The sequence below is a fragment of the Stegodyphus dumicola genome, chromosome 3 (assembly GCF_044657685.1).
Source record: "Stegodyphus dumicola isolate Sdum_Otavi_A_Nest chromosome 3, ASM4465768v1".
NCBI lineage: Eukaryota > Metazoa > Arthropoda > Arachnida > Araneae > Eresidae > Stegodyphus > Stegodyphus dumicola.
In genome coordinates this window covers 90,003,813-90,010,258 of record NC_140770.1, presented here as the reverse complement: position 1 = coordinate 90,010,258, position 6,446 = coordinate 90,003,813, and the positions used below count along the sequence as shown (strand labels likewise).

The 6,446-nt window shown below is 30.5% G+C and overlaps 1 long non-coding RNA gene across 1 annotated transcript; it reads right to left on the bottom strand.

The window, feature by feature from the left end:
* Positions 1-2,838, bottom strand: LOC146998040 (uncharacterized). The gene is made up of 2 exons (XR_015040232.1): positions 2,682-2,838; positions 1-397 (listed from the first exon to the last, which is right to left on the bottom strand). It is a non-coding gene; the product is annotated as an uncharacterized LOC146998040 (long non-coding RNA).
* Between the last annotated feature and the right edge of the window lie 3,608 nt (positions 2,839-6,446).

Genomic DNA, 6,446 nt, shown 5'->3' with positions numbered 1-6,446 from the left:
TTACGCCAATTAAACTTTATTTCCTTACATCAGAAATACACATATTTTACAACATATTTCCTATAAGCCACATTTAAACGGAACAGAGGCTGATTGTTATATCGAGTAGTATTCGGAGTCTTGCGATAGCCATTAAAATTTAAATCAGAACTCTGTTAAAAGGACTTCCGAAACCTAATGGTCCAAGGTATCCAGATGAAATATCTCTGTATCCAGAAGAAATATCTCTGTATCCAGAAGAAACATCCCTAAACCCAGAAGAAATTCCAGATAAACCTAAAGTTCGGACAGGATATCCATAGAATCCAAGAGAACGTATTGGGTGCACAGGTAGTGACAAGTCGCTTCCAAATAACAAATCTCCAGCAAGTGCAGTACCAAGTACCATGAAAAGGATCTGAAAATATAAATAAATCAAAAGTTGATTATGATAGTTTTGACGTTCTGTATTATTTATATTTATGCTGTTTTATGAATATAAAACCTTCAAATGTTCACTGGTTGTTTGCAACATATTTTTTTTTCCGTATGTTCTACTGTTGCTCATGAAGATGTTATGTAGAATATTAGCATGTAATCTACTACTTCAAATTGTAGGAGCGTAAGGTATATCTAAAAGTTTATGATAACAGAAAGGAATAAAAAGAAAAGTCCCCGGAAAATAATTTTGTACCGCCTATAGTTTTTGACATTGTTTTTATAAATTTCATACATCCTCACTAGATTGAATATTGCTACACAATTTTCTTCAAGACGTACATACATCTTTTCTTTTTGATTAACTACAAATCTAGACAGTGAAAACTATTACGAAAATGATTTCAAATGCTAAAAGAGCTACACAAAAGGTATTACGATTTTATTAGCAAAAGAGAAATATAATAATAATGCCTTTTATGATTTTAAAACCAAGTCAGACTTTAAATTATAACTTCAGACTTTTAATTATAACATCAAACTTTTAATTATAACATAAAACTTTAAATTATACATTTAGAATTTTATTTTCGTATTTCCATTTATTACACATGACAGAAAAATTTAGATTCACTAAGTATCCACAATCACTTCATAAACTAATTTAGAACGGCATAAAGGTGAGCTGATAAAATCGATTTATTTCACTGCAAGTCATTTTTGAGACAACAGAAAATATGATGCTTATCATGACAGTATCTGCTCCTCAGTGAAACAGATGAATACCGAAGCATTTCAAAAAAAAAAATTATAAGCTTATAAGATATTTCTCCCGCCTTCTTAGAGGCCTTCATTGTGTAGTGGTCTGCATGCTGCGCCCTTATTCCAGAGGTCCATGGTTCAAATCCCGGTGAAGGCGTTTCTCATTTTTTCACTTCTCCTGCTTCCCAAAATAATAATGTCTCTACAGTGGCGCCCGAACTAAAAATATGATGATTCTCCACACGCTGGATTTGGCGATTGCCCCAGTCGACCTTAAAAAAAGGGAGTATATAAGATATTTCTCCCACCTTCTTAGCGCGCCTTCTGGGTGCCTTCAATCTTATAATATTCAATTGAATGTATACACTTTTTTCGATTATTTTTAAAAACTTCTCTGAACTTTACCTGAAATTTAAAAACAACAAAGTTGAAGAACACCTTTTCTAAAATTTTGAAACAATGAAAATCAAGCCACAGACTTCAGTTTTCAGATAAATTGTCGAATATTATATATCTCGTTTTCTCTTCACAGTCCTCAGCAATTTTCTTTGTTGACTCTGTATTCTGAGGTGTTACTTGCATTATCTGGTTACAAAAGTATGACGAGATTCACGTTAAAATACTGCATAACTTGTTTTCATGAATTCAGAATGTTTTTCCCAAATTCATTTATCTAAAAATGTTTTGTGTTCACAGATATCATAAGGACGCTTTTCTTCGAATAAACTTAATTTTGGAATTCAGATTACATGTCAGTTCTAGAAGCACTAGAACCTTCATGATAATTCTCAAAACACTATTGAAGACGTGAATTTGCTTTTCGTATTATCAAGCTTAATGAAACAATATTTTATGTATCCAATTAACATTCGACTCTGAATGCTTCTACCCGTTTACAGGCATCATTGAAAAATGTGTCTACTATTCTTAAAATAATTCTTTATGTCGAATTATAGAAATTTTACTTTAATCATGAATAGAACCCATAACCACCTGTACTGAGAACTGCATCGTGAACTAAGTTACTGAAACTTAAATTTTGTTTGCTTAAATTCTCCTTTCTATTGGAAAACATAGGCCATTAAATTTTCCGATATTATAATTCTAATAATTTCCTTTCTTTATTCAGTTGTTAATTTAATCCTGTAAAAGCCTTTACTCGTAAAATTCGCATTAAAATATTCGCTCATATATTCAAACCAAATATTAATTTAACTTTTACTCTAAAATAAAAATTTTCTGGCAACACTAAACATTCTTTGAAATACATAATTATTATTTAAATTTATCAGTTCGTATGAAGTTCAGAAGAACAGAATCAAATGAGAACTTCTAGTAAATTTGTTTTCAATTCTAAAAGTCTACATTAGATTCTTAAAAGATGCAGAAAAAAATGCAGTATTTTGTTGAGAGAATAAAAGGAACAATTTTAAAAGTTACAAATGGGCTGTTTGCATTTAACTGAAGTAAAATTAACAGAAATAAAACGCATCAATACTTACAGCAATTTTCATCATTTTGAATTAAAACGTACTATCGGAAGTCCAAACGAAATGTTTTCCTGCTTTATGGGATGAAATTGAATTCAGACTGCAAAAAGGTTTCTTTTTATAGCGAAGGATATCAAAAGAAAATAACTGAAGCAAAACTCCTGTCACTTATCATAATAATTTTATTTAAATCTAGAGCATAAATAATTAATAAACTGCGCATATTTATTTTGAAAATATATAAAATATTTAAAACTATCTCAGTAATTGTTGATAAAACAATTCACATATTTATTTTGGAAAATGCACGAAATATTTCAAACTATCTCAGTAGTTTTAGATATATGTATCTCTTTATCTCAGTTTCTAAGACAGAAAATTAGCCATGCGTACACCATTGCAACATAAAAGCAGATTTCAGATAGTGCAATGCTGATAAGGACCACTTGTTTCTGAGACTCCTTCCCCTTTATTTTCTTCTTTCCAGATATTTCTTTCTCCTGATGAGGAGGGACCTTTAGCTGCCCTCGAAATTGATTGAGTGTTTGAATATACTTACGCTAAATACAAGGTTGTTTTTACGATTTTGATTGAGATTGCAGATGGTTGAATAAATTAATGAAACTATAAATTCTTGACACATGAATAGTTATCGGATGCAGTAAATGTATGATGATTGGTTATAGAAAGACTATTACGAAAATTAGAACTTGAAACTTTTTCAGAGTTTGAAACTGAGTTCATTGTTCAAGGAATTGTTAATAAATTGTAAAATTTAAATTATTCTTCTTTTAGAAAATTTAATCTTCAAATTAAGTCCTTTTAATCTAAATAACTAGGAAAGAAAACGAAATAAAATTTTAAATCTTTGTGTTAAATAACCTTAAAGTATATAAGAAATGCTGAAAATGCATTAATTCTTTCGATTTATATTACAGTAGCATTCAGTTATCAGAATTCTCACAGTTTATAACGAAAGAAATTAAATAACTTGATTATTCGTTATTACATCAATCTTTTATGCAAAAATGATATCGTTTCATGCGAAATTATGCAGATATAAATTTATTGGCCTTCTATGATTAAATAAAAATTTATATATGAGTCTCAGAAGTCTAGAGTTATGGGGACGATCATTTTATTTTCTTTAACTATCCGTTAGTAAAGACTAATTTTAACGAATGTGATCAAAAATATTTTGATTAAGTGCATCTTTTTCCACATATGAAATCCCGCAGATGGGTTTGGGTGGATGAAATTTTCGTTCTTTTTCATACTATCCAATCGGGGGTAGGAATTAATTCTCCTCCTGTGCGATTTATTTTGTTTTAATGTAGCTTTGTCAGCACTTTAAGTAGAACTTCATTCTAATTACTTTCTCTTCTACATACTGAGAATCTTGTTGGTTTTCAACGTGGCACTGATAAGAGGAGACTTGAACCACCGTGAATATCTGGGCTTTGAAATAAATTATTATGTTTTTATAAACATGTTATCCTTGCTTATATTTTACATATTTTGTGATATCCGCCTGGAAAGACTGATTTTTGTGATACTGTCATCTCAAGATTACGTAAGCATGAGACAGATGTTCTTCCAAGTCTGATGTTTTAATTTCACATATAGAGAATATCTTACATATGTGTTCAATGTTTCATACGTTATTGCAAAATAACAGTCATCATTTTCTTTCATTAAATGAATGTGCTGGAGTGTTTGGAATGAATGAGTAAGCTTAGATTACTCCTTAATATTCAACAAGGTAAGCGCTGTTATTCTTTATTGTAAAGAAATGAATTTTGGATCCTTTTAACTTCCCTTCTTTAATGTTCTTAAAATTGGAAGATATCAAATTAATTTGAAGGACTTGTTAGAACTTATTTCAAAATGGCTAAGCTTTCAAAAAGAACTACTCTTAAATCTCTTTCAACAAGATTAATTTCTAAAATCGAAATTAAAATCTTAGAAAATGAAACAGACGAAAAGATAGAAGAGCAGTTCGAACAGATAAATGTAAAATTTAAATAGTTGAAAGAAATCGGTTCTGGTATTCAAAGTCAAATTACTGATGTTAAAGAGATCGAAACCGTCGAAGAGATCGAAATTATTAAATGTGATGAGTATTATGAAAAACTGATTAAGTGCACATATAAACTGAAAACTGGCTATTGGTAAATGCAAACCAAATACACAAGGAACAGGGCAACAACCTATGAGTTTGTTAAAATTAGAAAAAATTACATTCGTTGGAAATAAAAGGACGGCGATCTTGCTGATTGGCAAAGATTATGGGACCAGTTTGAATACGCCGAAATGAAAATTTATATTATAACATAGATGGTTTTAATTACTTACGCTCATAATTATCTGGAGTAGCCACGAGTGTAATTTAAGGAATTATGCTGATAAAAGCAAAAATTACGAAGTAGCAATTGAAACTTAAAAGGTTTGGAAAAAGATCTTTATTCTCATTAAATAAGCTGTTGAATGTAACACACGTTAGAAACTCAACATACACCTTTCCGCTTCGAGATTTATTAGATACTTGTGAAAGGGAATTTCCCAGTTTATAAACATTAGGGATATGGCGAGTAATTCAGACAATATGAAATTGAAGTTCCAAATCCTTCATTTAAATAGACTGTAAAATTCGCGTGATACAGAACAAAAGTTCATTTATTTAAGTCAATCAAGTAGTTGTTATTTAACTCGATAAAACGTTTTATCAAATCTAATACCCCATTCAATATAGGTCTAAGAACCCTGTTACATCGAGCCAAAATTCCGTCAAGACTAAAATGTTAACGAAAAGTTAAAACCTCTAATTCAACAGAATCGGGCGAAGAAGAGTGCCAACAATGCAGAAACTTAGGGATCTCTGTTGTGCCCCATACTATTTAAATTCATACCGCAAAATATTGTTCTAGAGATCATTAGAAAATGCTAATCAGACGAAGATTGAATAATCTCGAAAATAATTTAACTTCTTAAAACAAAAGTTGAAAATTGAGAAAAACAGGTTTACAAACAACAAATATGAAACCAAATTTCAAACACATCAAGAAAAGTAGCGATCTGAGTGAAAAGCTTTCAAATCGAAACACTTTCATGAAAAGGCCGTATATATCTACATACCTCCTGCTACGGCATTTAATACTTTAACACTCGGATGATTCAGTCTGCATGCATTTTGTGTTCTGCACCACACGGTTTTTTTAAATTTAAAATGTCACCTAAAAATAAACTAAAACTTTTAAAGGGTACTTATATATTGTCTCATCAACCGTGAAAGTTAAGCCATAAAAGTTGGTGGAGATCCCACTGAAGTTGTGGGAATTCTGAAGGAACTGACACCTCTTTAGTAAACAGCTAGTATATTTTTGCGCTTCATAAAAATGCTTTTGTTGAATTCTTCTGTTTTGTTATGTCCCGCAGTTTTAACGAAAGCTCTGTTTAGAGAAAAAACTTCCCGTAAGTAGTTACTCTTTTATCGGTCATATTTAGCTGACCATATCGTGTCCATTAATACACATATTTTTTGTAATGAGACCCCAGAACTTTAAAAATAATCCACTGCTTGCTCTGATATAGAAGGTAGATTTCAAATTTCAGTCATTTTCTTCAAAAATGTATGAAAACATAAAGGAATAACAGTTAATTTGTAATTAGTCAAATAATTCTAATTCTGAAATTGTAAGTTCAGTTTCATAGTGTAAGGCAGGCATGACATGTTCAAAAAAAGTTCATTTACAAACGTGTACAATTGCTGCAAATTCA